Below are 14,678 nucleotides of genomic sequence, written 5' to 3' on the forward strand. Positions count from 1 at the left end.
ATCCCCTGGAGCTGTCAGTACTGCATTAGCACAGCAGAAACAGGTTACAACTGTTGCAGGACTTCGATCTGAGCAAGAAAGGCATTAAGTGGAAAGCAAAACAGGGTAAAAGGGCAAGAATCAGCCTGATTACATCCTGTGCCCAGAGTCAGACCCTCAGTCAATATTCAGACAGCTCTGTTCAGCACTCAATTCCCAAATACAGGACTGCCACTTTTCAAATGAGACACACAGCATTTTGATTATCACACATCTAATAATCTCAGATGGACAGAAGTAACTTGAGCTATCATGTATCATAAAGAAAGACCAAAGGCAGAAAGAGCTGGTTCTGTTGCATGCACTGGCAGAGCAGCAAACACAGAAACAAGTAAGCCAGAACAAAATGTAGCCAAAGATGAAGGACCATCTTCACAGGGCGAAGAAGTCGGTCAATAATTTACACTACAAGAAAAGCTTATACTTTTATACTTTCACAGGGCAGAACACCCTACCACAGAGCTAGAAGGCCTCTGCAGAGGTTATCTAGATCATCGTCTGTCTCAAGGCAGGATTAATATAGTTATGTCACCCTTAACACATATTTGCCTAAGCTTCTCTTAAGCTCCATGATTCCCTCAGCAATCTACTGAATTGCTTCACTGTCCTGTTTGGAGGTTTTGCCAACTTACAAAACTATAATATTCTCTATAATTAAGGCTGAATATAATATTTCTTGCCCTATTCACCATGGAAATGAAAAATGTGCTATTGCCTCCCACTCTGTAGCAGCCTTTTCAGATCTGAAGACTGGTTAGTTTCTAGAAGGATTTATTTTCCTTTAAGTCAAACCATTTAAAACAAAAAAAAAAAAGGAAAAATCAACGCACACAAATAAAGGTTGCAAACATTGTTATGGTAGCTGTATAAGGTGCAATTTGTGAGCAGTAACTCAAAATAGTTTGAGCACAATTTAGGGCAAGGATTACAGAGGGATGCAGGCACATACAGATAAGCAGCTGGACACAGAAAATGCATCTGATGATCCTTACCAGTTGAATCCCAGTTTCTAAGAAATGCCTAGAGAGAGTACAGACCCTAACTTAAATGGAAAGAAACTATTCTATTGAAAACCAAAGCCATGCATCTCTACTGAGAAAGGACCATGCCCAGGGCAACACACAAACATGTCATATTAAAACTAAGAGAATTTTAAGTTAGGTTTGTGCATAAGTGCTTGCTGAATCATGGCTTGGTGTTGTACACAAGGAAGTTTATAATACACATTCATATTCAATCAGACAACCTAGACATTAGAGGAATTACATCTTGCTCTTAGGATTGCACTCGGACTGATTCTGTCAATCCCCAAAGAGAATTTCACTGTTTATTAGAACAGCTGGGATTAGCTATGTACTCTAGTAAAGACACTAGAAATCCTAGCAGGAGGGAACAATATAATTACATTTCTCATAGATATTTCAGAATGAAATACAAATCTCAGTGCCTACTGACATCTCCAGAGCACAAGAACTCACAAAAGCAGTTTTCATAGATTCATAAAAGGAAAGGGAAAAGCTTACTGGAAAACAACAGACTGGCCACACTTTTCTTACTTAATTTGAATGAGGCTCTGGCAAACCAGAAAGTATAAAGGAAACAGTTGTGTAATGCCTAATGACTGCTTAGAATGGAAAAATGCTGCTTCTTTTATCTTGGCTTGTTATAAGGGGATGGGTCAGAGTACAACACAGCTTAAATAGGAAATTGTGCCTATGATCAACTGGGTTTTTAAAAGCTGTGTGTACATGATTTATAGTACCAGGTTAGCCATGAACCATGTTGAAAATAGAATCATTTCTACTTGCTAGGAAGTTGTGGGTTTTGCTTGTAACACAAAAGCAGTAAATTTACTTTTCTGCAACTAAGCTGAAGAAGACAGGGTAAGTATTTGCTTGAAACTAAGAAATAAAAGCAGCTACATCTATTTGATACTGATAAATCCATATCCCATCTCTTTGTTCTCTGACATACATTGAACAACTACTGCAAATCACATGGACACTGTCATTATCATATTCTTCCAAAGCTTCCCATTTTCATGTATCTCATCAGCATTGGAGCACACCATGCAGGCAACGAACAAGTTCTGTGTTTCACTAAGTGGAATCTAAGTGGAGAATGTTCTTCTCTCTTTACAGTCACTTCAACATTTCATCCCAAATGAACTGGGCCAAGATATTGGAGGAGGTTTCTGTTCTGAGCTTTGCCTTTGGCCTCGCCCCCACTCAGGAGATGCAAGACGTGCCATTCCTCAGTACAGCTTCCCTGAGCATTGCAGTGGATGTGTTCCAAGAAATGCAACAGAAACAACAAGGTAAACATAGTCCTGGCCTAAAGAACCACAGCTCCCTCAGTCCTGTCTCTGAGCTGTCCCAGCAGGAAACTTAAGTTTTATACAATATAAATATGCTTTGAGTTTTTAGAAACAATATGTTTGGTTTTCCATTGTGATATTATGCCTTATATAATGCATATGCAAGGCATAAAACTCAGGCTAACATATATCAAGATATTTAAAATTCCATGCCAAGAAAAACACCTCCAGTACTTTTGGTCTTGAATCCCGCATTTCTTGTTCATTTAGCTTCAAACCCAGTTCTTCTGAAGCAAAAGTACTTTAGTGCACCAACAGTTTATTGCTGTTAGCATCCGACCACTATAACTACTAGCAACCAACTACTTCGCTCTATAAATGTAACCAACAGGATGAGCCCAGCTTGAGCTCTCCCTGAATTGTAGCTGGATTGCACACCAGGTGATTCTCCCCTTGAACAGGGACGCTTCTCAAGGTCTGAGATTCCTTACCTGAGACTAAGAGGACCTTCCTTGCCCAAAGTGGAGTCATCCCTTACTGACAACAGATCCTTGGTAAGGGACTGACAGCACGCTGAATTAATAGGAACAGAGCATTACTAGTCTATGTAGCTATTCAATATGAATTGTTACATAGTTTGTATAGATAATTCTATTAGACATAAACCACTGTCCAAGTCTGAGACTACAGTTGGACCTAGCTGCACCTTGGCTCCATAAGGCATATAGAAAGCCAAGGCGTGCACTCTGAAGCTCATGACTCACAGGAGGGTATTCCTTACCCTTTGTGTCTCCAGTCTCTGTATGAATCATTCTAACTTGATTCTAACTCAATTTTCCTTTGTATGGTTCTTCCATGCAGTAATCAATAAGGTGAACCTTTCCATCAAACTTATTGAATCTTGGTAACCCCCTATTAAACTTTGTTAAATTCCATCAAATTTATTGAGTACTGTCAAATTATTATTTTACCTTAATAAAACATATTGCTGCTTCTCTCTTTTGAGTGAGGTGCATTCCACTCATCCATGACAGCTAGAACAGCTCACACTCCAGGACAGAATAATAGCAATTAAGCCTTGGTCTTCATTCTAGTATTTTCTAGACATCTTTTTGGACCTAGGGTTTGTCACAGGTACCAAAGATCCAAGGCTACCCTGGGGTTAATGCATCCCCTCCCAGTTCAGCCTATTCTCCATCTGGATATCATTCCTGTGACAGATGAAATCCATCCCTTTCTTTTGTTGTTTGTTCTTAGGCAACAAAGAAAATTCACAAAGGGTCAAAATGTACCATCTCTGTTGCCAGCTAACAATTCCTTATCACCATTACTCATTTACACTGTTTATGTTTCCCTATTTCCATGGTAACAACACAGACAGCTAAAAAGGGCTTGCATGAAATAAATCAATGGAGTCTGCAGACCCGAAAGCTGCTCAATTAAACAACAGTTCATGTCAAGGGGAAAGGGTGAGGGACAAAATCTGCAACACATTAATATTGGACAGTTTTTTATCATTCACATACTAGTAATTGGCAAACATAGCATCTAAAGAAAACTGGCTAGTATAAAATTTAATAGGAAATAGAATACAAGGAGGGGGACTTGACTCAAATGGTTGTGATTGTTCATCATTGTTGTAACATATTGAGTATTGATATTATATACCAACTCCAAAAATTTAGCCTCTACCCCAATGACTCTGCAGTCTAAGACCCAGCCCTCAATTCTTCCTTATACTAGTGTTTATCAACAACACACTTTTCTTTCATATGAACAGTCTCACCACATGACATGCAAGACTCACACAATCAAAACTTCACATGATAGACAACACATAGTCAGAAAAAAACTCTATTAATGGTGATCTGCAAAACACTTTAGGGAGAGCTCTATAAAGCTCTGTTCTGCTCTGTAACGAACAAGGCAAGTTCTGTTCAGTTTGCTTTAGAGTTTTTAACCTGTTCTCCCTGGTTTTCCCTCTTCCCGAAACAACAAGCTTCACTACAATTCTCAAAGCATATTTACTTTTGGTCTTTGTACTTAAGTGCATCAGAATAGCGATTCGCTAACACAGATACCCAAAAAGAGAACTTTTAAGATCCACAGTTGTTTTAGTCTAAACACAGGTGTTCCATGCCATTTGGGACGTCCTGGTATCTTTCACATTGCCTTCCCTGCTAGTTCAGAAGGTTGTTTGTAGACTGTGTTATGTACACTGTAGGAGCCCAGGAGGATCATCCGAGATACCACAAGGCATTACGGTGGGCATGCACCAGGCAGCTATGTTTATGCAAGGGAGTAATTCCCCAAGTACATCCACACTGTCGTCTAACCAAGTGGTTTAAGGATCACAGTCTCAGATGAGGAAAGCTAAATCAAGTCTCACGTTGTTGGATTTGGCTCCTTCTAACAACCTTTACTGCTATTATTGTGACAGGAAAGCCTCAAGTGCTTTTTCAGCTTTATCTCCCATCAGCTCTGCTATTCACATTTATTTGTACTGTCAGTATACCCAAGAGCTCTTTTCATAGACTGGGATGCTGCTGTGCCCTATCAACAACACACAACAACGAGTAACATGTTACAGATCAAGTGTATGACATGAAGTGAACAATGGAGATGAGTGAGTGGGGTGTAACACAAGGAAACAGCACTGCCATAGTGGAAGGCAGAGCCTTCAACAGGCCAGAGCCATAGTTAACTGGGTTAGCGTGCCTGCTTCTGACACCGTGTCTGTCAGCAACACTGGCAAACTTTTCACAACAGTAAATAAGCCCAAAGATATCGAGTGACAGAGGGACCTGGATTTCTAATGTGAAATGTGTCCCTCAATCTGCTTGTTTCCTACTTTTCACAGTGTAAGCCTGGGTATGAACAAATTTACAGAATGAAGGCTGGAAGGATACATGACTGCTCTCTACGAAAATGTTGGATCAGGAAGAAGCAAGCAGATAAAAGAACTTCTACTGATGCTAAAGGAAAACCTTGACACAAGAAAAAGTAGGTATCAACTCACCATAACTAAGTTTAAGTTTGAAATAAGGAGGATTAGAAACCCTCAGAAGAGGAAGGAACTGGAACAACCTTCTGATAGGAACAGGGATAGGCTGACAAGTAATTAGCTTTGAGACAGTACAGGATGCATTTATGAAGGACATTTAATGCTGTGGCTGGCCATAATAGCAGAGGACTGACCTTCACGACCCAGGTCATTCCTCCTACTCCAGTAACTGCCTATATCCCCAGAACACAGAAAAGCCAAACCCCTGTTTATACTGCCTATACGCTTGTTTTGTGCTTAATCCATTGCTACAGTAGCCAATGGCATACTGAACAAGTGGTATGGAAAAAATATTAGTCCAAGAAAATACATTAAGCAAAAATAGAATAAGTCAGGATATCAAACACCCAAATGTGTAATATTTGAAATTCAACTTTTAAAATCTGCCATCCCTAACTCCAAAGCAGAAAAATGTGAAAGTGATGGGGGAATCAAATCAAATCTTCTGGTTTATGCCTGGCATTAAACAGGTCATAAAAACTGACTTTGGCTCTTTATGCCTTTAATACATTAAAAATATTTACAACCATGCCCCGACTGAAAAGGCATCTCAGAATTCAGCATATGAATTTAGGGGTTTGAAGAAAAGCAATCACTCGGAAGCAGACAGAGCTCATCCCAAAGAGGAGAGGACAGCCTGTACAGCCCCAGGAACGCCAGTGCATCATACGAGGCAGGCTTGTGTAGTCCTATGGCCAGGCCTAAAATCCTTTAATACTACCATTACTTCCATGGGTAGTCCTGGAAACGACAAGAGAGTTGCTTCAATTCTGAAGAAAAAGGGAAGAAAGAAGGTGTGATTGCTTTTCAGCCAGCTGGGAGGGAAAGTGGTCCCAGAGACATCACACATAGTGTAAAGAAAAGCTGAATTCCTTTCAAGAAGTGCTTTTACAGCATGCTGTAAGAGCTCCAGTCATTCCTGCTCCATATAGAGTTCCCAAATATACTGAAGGGGGAATGGGACTGAGCCAAGCATTGCAACAAAACTTCAGAAATTACCTCCAGTTCTGGGTGCCTCCCGTTTAAAGAACCTCAGGTGATATTCCTACAGCTGATATTCAAAAGGGCTGCAAATTCACTGCCTCTTTTCTTACCTGGCCAGGCAGTGTGATTCCCAACTTTGCTGCTCCTTTCACATGGCACTACACAAACAGTGGGAGTCTTAGTTCTGCTAAGATCTGCTCTGGAAAAGAGCAGATCTAAAAGCTAAAGTTCCCTTCCTACATCCCGGCACAGAAGAAGCTGCCTTGTTTTATACTTACTCAACTCAGCTAACCCTCCTTAACACTGAAAATTTATCCTAATGGAAGATTTCACAGAAACCAAAGAATTTAGCATCAGTCTTCAGCACAAGAAGTTTCTTTTTTCTTTTTTTTTTCCCTGTTTTCAAGTTCTGTGAAGCCCAGCTGAAAGTCAGCTTCTGAATTCTTGTAAAGGCACCCAAACGACACTTCAAAGCTAAAACAGACACACAGGCTTTGGTGCAGTCAGCGTGCTCATTAAAATGATGTAATTCAGCACCCCTATAAACCTTAAAGTATTTCTAGGTTAAAAAAATCATTACTGTTGAAGTCCCTCTTCAAAATCATGTAATCCACCCTGGAGTTCTGACACTTGAATGTCTTATTTCTTCTTAGTATTTTCATTCAAACTGCCTACCTGCAGGTTCAGAAGCTCTTCCATCAGCACCCAGTTTTGTAAACTGTTGTAATCACTTTCAACTGAGATCATCTGTAGTAATCTGCTTGTTACCTCTTTGTTACAGTGTCCCACTGCGAACATACCAGCTGCATGAGGTATGTTCCCAGCAGCTCTCCTTCCCAGTTCAGGAACTCACAATTTTATCAGCTTTTGAAAGAGAAGTTGGGCTGGGTTTTGGCAGTGAAGCTGGAGAGAAACTGACTTTCAAGGACTCCCAGTGTGAAAACATTTGCAGCTTTTTGTCCTAAAAGTCTAATCAGGGATGTGGCCATTTAAGGTCATCAAAAGATGCAGTTACAAAACCTCTCTGTTTACTTCTAGGGTTCTTGCATTCTTTTTTAATAGCTATTTGGATGGATCAGTATCTAGACCGTAAAGTAGACAAGACAGATACAATCTATCTGGCAAGAATAAAAGTGCATTCATATGATTGTGTGAACCTCATCAAACAGTGTTACCAGATCAAAGGCATACATTTGCTCATTCACAAAACTATCTACATCTCATTTTATCATGGAACAAAGACGCCAGTATCACTAATCTGTAGAAACTTGTCAAGCAAGGTTAAAGGGGGATCCCCACAACACTGCAACACGTAGACCATGGTGAATAAAGAGAGGAAGTTTCTGTCCTCATTTTTAGTTTCTGCCTGCAGGTGCTTCAAGGCTAAAGCCCCTAGGAAGCCCAGCAGCAGCATCCATCTCCCTGGGGCATGGCATCTGCCAGTGTCTCTGTGGGCCACTTTCAGCCCCACAGCTCAACAGCCCTGAACCCCACTCCACTAGAGTCTTGGCACCTTGTTCTCCCCACTTCTGGGCAGATGGAAGTCCCAGTGATGGGCCCACTCGGGCTCCAACTACATAGATGGGAACTCCTTCCCTTAGCTCTTTAATCCACCTCAACATCCTCTGGTTACTTGCATTGACTCATTCTTTTGTTCTTTGAAAAATGATTGCCTACAAACTCCTGTAACCGGGTCACAACTTCCCATCTGGCAGCAAAGCAGCTTTCCGGTACAGGTATAGGTAGTGCTGCACTCTGTCTGCCTGGAGTTAGGAGCAACCCAGCCCATCTAGTGACTTCACTCAAATTTAAGTCTGCCCAGTTAGTCTCTCCTGTCCTATTTGTACTATAAACTCTCCCCTGCCTAAAGCTGTGTGCCATCCAAATGGCATGTCCCTTCAGGAGAAAAAACAGGTTTTCCAGTTTAACGCTGAACAATAATTTAGAGAAGAACATAAAAATTCCTTCTCTTGCAACATAAGGAACAAACCACACTTGTTAGTGTGCGAGGAAAGCTTCACAGGGTTCATGACTTCTTTTTCGGCCATAGAAACACAGCCAAGTAATGGTCTCTGGCAAAATACAGCTTGAACACCATGATGCAGTTTTACAAAGATTATTATGTTGTTGTTTGGCAAGCTTTTAACTGACTTGTTAGATTATTTTTAATGAGTAGGAAGTAACAGGGAGTTTGCTACTGAATTTTATTTTGAAAGGCATTTTTCTTAACACACTGGTATGTTTAATTGGCACACAGCACTCAGTGCACACAGCAACATACACCTTTCCCACTAGCAACTGCAGTTATCCCAGTGCATATGGTTATACACTTCCAGAAAAAAAAGGAATAAGCAGAACAGGAAGTAGACAGTCATAACATATAGGGCCCAGCTCTGAGGCAAGGCAGTAAGAGCCATAGCCTACGGGGGTCTGCCAAGAACAGGAAAGCGGGAAGTAATGGATCACAAATTGGTGCAAGGGGAAAAGAAGTGTTGGACTGATCCTTTTTTAACTCGGCCATAATTGAAGCAAAGTCCATGTTGCCAGGCCAGGGGAGCAATGGGAGGAGTCTGACACTACTGCAAGGCAAGTCAGGAGCTCAAACACCCGTGGACCTTGGAACTACTTGTAAAGTCTTTCAGTGCCACAAACTCTATTTACTATAGGGGAAAGCACAGTCTTTGAACCTATTCACACCTTGTCTACCCCTACTGAAATCAGTGACAGGCCTGACTTGTTATCCTAGGCGTGTGCCTGTAGGTTGAAATGGTACCTCTGCTAGCACAGGTGTCTTCCTTCCCCCCTCTGCTTGTACATTTTCAACTCAACTTTGAATTGCTCACACAGAGAAACAACACATACACAAACCCAAACTTTCCCTTGAAGGAAATTACTTTTTTATAAGAAGACCCAAGAGTCTGAAACAGAAGGAATCAATGCTGTGAAGGATAAGTCCTTTCAGAAAGCAGGCAGGAGCAGACAGATCTGGAGGGTTCCTGTCCCTTCACCAGCAGCCTTTGCCCTCTCCTTGCAGGGAAGCAGCTGCTCGCCCGTAAACCTGCTGCATTTCACTATTTTAACATCATGCATGCCTTTGTTTCTCAGCTCCACCACTACAGCCAGGGATCAAGAGGGATTTTTTGGTACTCTGGGCAGAGCGCAGTCAGGAGGACCTACCATGGTCCAGCTGGGATTTCCCACTCTTTTCGGTGCTCCCCCTTCCTGACCCACAGCCAGTGACATGAAACACCTGTGATCCCCTCCAGCACCGCTGCTCTGCAGCTCAAAATCCTGTCCCTGACAGCACATCTGCCCTTCGTGCTCAGCAGCAGCCCCAGTGCCAGTTTAGCTGCATGCACAGACCAATGTAAAACTTACAGTCTGCATCAGTAAGTGCAGTGGACTGTGATTCCTTTAACCAATAGAAGACCACAACATCTGTGCCTTCTTTAAGCTGAAAACTGAAATATTCCTCCATGAATGCTTCACAGCTCGTTAGCAAGACCAGGGTTTGTTCTGTGGGAAAGACTGTTTTTCACTTTTTCTCAAACACTAAAATCCTGAAAGATTTGACTCTGAAGAAGTTTCCCTCTGAGAACCGCGACCTTTGGATATGGCAGAACATAGACTTTTCCAGTTTCCTCCACATGTACAAGGCATTTGCCCCGCTGGACATCAAAGAAAGCCACCGGGACGATAGGAATCTTTACTTTGGCAGAAAATGGCACACAGCATATAAACAACACACAGACCAAGATGGGAGCTGGCCTGCTGGGATTGTGTGTGCTATCCATGACTCCTGTATGTGGTTGTCTGTTATCCTGATTTATATTTAGTTACCTTTGCCTTGTTTGAGTGGATTTATTTAGAAAATTCTAAAAAACAATAAATAACTAAATATCTAAGGGACCTGAAGAAACCTACACACAAAATGCCTCATTTACACCACATAATCAGATTCCTGCTGTCTACTATACATGATTTGTTGTTAAACCATAGAGATTCTGCAGACTTCTGCTCTGATATTTAATTTGTCCAGCAGCGCCTGTTTTGCTGACTTCTGGGGCTCCCTGCAAGGCCTGTTTTTCCAGACTCAGAGGGGTGGACTGATCTGGCTTGAATGAGGAGTGTCACATTTACTGTGGGCTGGGAAAAGATGAGGGCTTTGCTTATTGCTGACATGTGTCAACTTTAAACCTGTAATAAGGGCATTTTTAGAAACCGAATTGTCTGTGTGCTTTTGTCTGGAGCTGACTGTGTTGTGTCGCCTGGATGGAGGAGGCACAAGAGGATTGTGAGGTCACATAAAACTGGATTATGACAGTGAATCAACAGGGCATTAGGAATAAGCTAATTAGAAAGGAGGAATCTGCATGTACACACACATCTTGCTAATCATGATTATGGGAAAGAAAGGACTGAGAAAATACACTGGCAGTTAAACAGTATTTTAACATGATACTAAAGAGACAGAAAGACTTTTCCCTTAGAGACAAGCAAGTAAAAAAGTGGCAGATATGGTTGAAAAGAGCAACCCTGTCCCACTGTGCTGCAGATGTCCTTCACATGCACACCATGCTCATCTGAAGTTCAGGAGACAGACAGACCTCAAGTCACCTCAGATCCCAAGAACAGTCACCATCATGGCAAGAGCCCTCAGAAATCCACATGATTTCAGATGCAATTCCCACAAAAGGACACTGCCCCATTCAGCAGACATGACTTCACGTTCATAAGGGATAATTCTGGGGAGAGACAGGGATCCATCACAAGCTGCAGAGAGTCACTGGCATTGTAAATTCCTGCATGGACCATGCTCACATATTAAAGATAGACATAAAAAGGATTATATCTCTGCACAAACATCCCAGCCAGGAGCTCCACCCAGATTTCTCTGAGAGTCTTCTGACGTCCATGGTCAGAAGAGCCAGAGCCAGTTTATACACTGGCTCTGGCTGTTTCCACAAGGCTACCAAGTTCTCCCCGCAGGCAAGACAACGCCTTTGAAGTGGTGTACAATAAACAGTAAAATTGTCCTTCTGTCCTTCCTTTTCATTTTTTAACAAGGAAGGACAACAGATCCTTAAAGCACTGTATTAGACTAAAAACCAAAAAATGTTCCCTGCTACAAAAGGAGATTTCTTAGTGTTCAGAGCAGCTCCAACAGCATGTTCTGCACCCAATAAAACCTGACGCACAAGTGAAAAACAACAGCGTTAACATGCAATATAATTAAGGAACAGTAAAATTTAGTACTGGTGAAAGCAATAAAAACTTCAAATTGTCATCTAAGACTTAAGTAGCTGAAGTCACTTCCCTAAGCTAGAATCAAAGCATACAGTTGCAGGGCTTGTATTGCAATAACAAGGATTGTCTCAAGAGAAGACACAGACTCCCGGCGTTGCACCATTCACAACCCACTGGTGCAGTTCTTATGGTTTACAGCATCAGCTGAGACCCAGGAGTATATACTCACTCCAGGGACCTCTGCACAACAACCACTATTAACTCATTGTCACTGGGAAATTGCTTAGTTATTAATACATTGAGTTGGCTGTTTTTCATGCAGGAAAACGCTGTTCCATAAACACAGGAATGTATTTCCAAACCTCAACATCCAGCGCTTGCTTCCCTCCCTATTCCAGATTTTTAAAATTAAAAGGGATTTTTATAATCCCTTCGTGTGATACAGACTTCTGTGAAGAAACAGTTTATTCAATAGTTTGTGGTCTTAGCGCTAATTCATAAAAATATCAAATTAATGTCTCCCAAACTACTACTCACAGTGAAAGAGGAAAACAGAAACATTCCCATTCTATAGCAACGATTGGGTAGAAGTGCCTTCATTTTAATAGCAGACGTTTACTCCTCACCCACCTGCCCCTGAAGTTATTTACTTATGATGTTTTTTACAGATTAGGATACTTGTGCACCAAACAGCACACTTAATCTCAGCAGGACTCATGCAGAGATACAAGTCTGAAGAATTCAGGGCCGTAGCTGTATTTCTGAATGCCACTGGAGTATAAAGACTGCAAAGACAAAAAGACACAGTGTCAACAAAACCTCAAGGTAGAGCAGCTCCCTGGCTGTTGACTGAACTGGGTATCTCTAAAGGACTATAAATGATGCAACTGTGACATTTCCATTACTTTATGGCTGCACTTGTAACTGGAAGGACACAGTGGCAAAACCACATTTAACGTAAGCCATGTTCCTCAGCACCCATTTAAAAAACAAAACAAAGCCAAATAAACAATTTGAGACAAAATAATAATGTGAGCTGACTTTGCAGTATTTGACTTGCTTTCAAAACCGTCTTGTGTTTTTAGAAAAGACTGCGGGTTTTGTACTCTCTGTGGTATTTCCAGCGGACACAGCTCTTCCTGTGGTATTAGACCTGGCACTGCCACAAGAACTTTGCCCCTGATTGTCTCAATGAAAACACCACAAAAAGGAACAGTTTCCACAACTGGCTGAAAACATCTAAAATATACATAGGGACAGGGATACATTTATATATATAATCAGGAAGAGGAAAAAGAAGAGAAAAATCTGGAAAACAGATGAAAGTGCAATGAATAATTTTACCAAAAAGAAGAAAAAAAAACAACAAGGATTTGGAGAAGGAGTTTTGTTTGTTTGTTTGTTTTTTGAGAGATTCTAGTCAGGCTCAAAAGCTTTGCTCATTTTTAGCTGGTGGATCTGAGCCAGAACCTTGCCTTGGCTCTGGCTCAATTCTACTCTATAGCTTTGATTCACTGAAATCTCAGCCTTAGCTGGGGGAAGGGAGACATGTTGGTGCTGCTTCTACAAGGGGCAGGCAGGAATTGGAGGCACTGGCTCATCCATCTCCATCCCTCTCCCTCCAGCAGTGGCGTGGGATCCCTTGTTCCTAGAACCCTCTCAACTATACATCTTTCCAGACAGAGTTACCAGATCATCTAGCCTCACCATGTCTGTTTTGATGTGTGAAAGTGGAGTCAAAGGGAATGAATCTGAATACATATAGATTATAACATGGGCTTCAGACAGGTTCAATAATGTCACAATCCTCTGGGTGCTGGTGAGGATGCTCTGTGACCATGAGATGGATGCCTTCTATACACTGGCAAGGAGTAGGGTACTCACATGTGTTTCCAGGCCAGACACTGGGGGGTTTTGCCAAATACAAAACACTGTCTGGCAGCACCAGGTACAGCCCTGACAAAACGCCCCAACCCTCCCCAAGAGGGGCCAGCTCCATGGATGAGTGGGTCTTTTCTTCTTCATGTATGTTCACATAATTTGGCCTCCCCGCTGAGGCTCCCCAGCACAAAACCAGCAGGACTGTGGTGGGTAATCTGCCTTCTAGGAACTGCTCTGAGTCCACTTGTTCATTATGCATTACTCTAATGAGGCAGGTAGATGACAATGACTTTGCAGCAGAGTCGGATCTAAACTGATGATCTAAAGTCTGCAGCTTTCATTCAGCTGTTTAGGTATCCAAGTCACACAATCCCCTCTGTGAGCTCAAAAAAATGTATTATAGAGAAAGCAAACTGTAAAAGGAAGCAGGGCAGCCTTAGACACATACCCTCTGGGGCACATGGCAGGGAGACAAAGAGACACACAGCTCATTGGAAATTGCTGCCATTGCCATATTAGTCATGCAACATAAATGTTGTCAAGTAATAGGCTTTATGGGAACAGCCTCTGATTTCTCCAACAATGCCAGATAAGTGGTATTGTGGCTAAAGGCTGTAAACTAAGCATTGTCAGATTTGATAGAAATATGCCAAGATCTGTCAGCTGCACCAAGCAAGGGAAATGGGCTGTATTTAAGACCAGGCTAGCTCTGCAAGTATAGGTGACTGCTGCTTGCGGTGCATGGAGAGAGGAGGTAAAGAGATACGGCTCAGTGGTCAAAGCATATCTGGACAGTCTCATAGTTGGACAGCCTCAGAGCTGGTCTAACTCTGCTTGCAGGAGCCCTGGAGAGCAATTCCTCCAGGTCAGATTAACCAGAACGTAACACACTTCTTGGTCATGCCTTGTTTCCTTCAAGAGAGTTGGAGATATTTCAGTTTGTGTCTGACTGTATAAAAGGTTGAGCTAGCTCCGTTTTGCTGTGCTCTGCAGTAATCAGTCATGACGTCAAAATGCCAATTTATAGCTTCTCATCCAAGAAGTCTTGAAGAAGATGGGAGTCAGATATTCTGCTTTCTGATATTTACCCTCATCCAGAACGAAATCTACTCTTAACACAGAGGCGTGCGGTAATGGCAAAGACCC

The 14,678-nt window shown here is 41.9% G+C and overlaps 1 protein-coding gene across 3 annotated transcripts in view; it reads right to left on the reverse strand.

The window, feature by feature from the left end:
- PDE8A (phosphodiesterase 8A) overlaps positions 1-14,678 on the reverse strand; it is a 121,045-nt gene that overhangs the window by 57,977 nt on the left and 48,390 nt on the right. The window lies entirely within an intron of this gene.

The sequence above is a fragment of the Pezoporus wallicus genome, unplaced genomic scaffold, assembly GCF_028554395.1.
Source record: "Pezoporus wallicus isolate ANWC-B61680 ecotype Strahan unplaced genomic scaffold, APGP_CSIRO_Pwel_v1 contig_3952, whole genome shotgun sequence".
Classification (NCBI taxonomy): Eukaryota; Metazoa; Chordata; class Aves; order Psittaciformes; family Psittacidae; genus Pezoporus; species Pezoporus wallicus.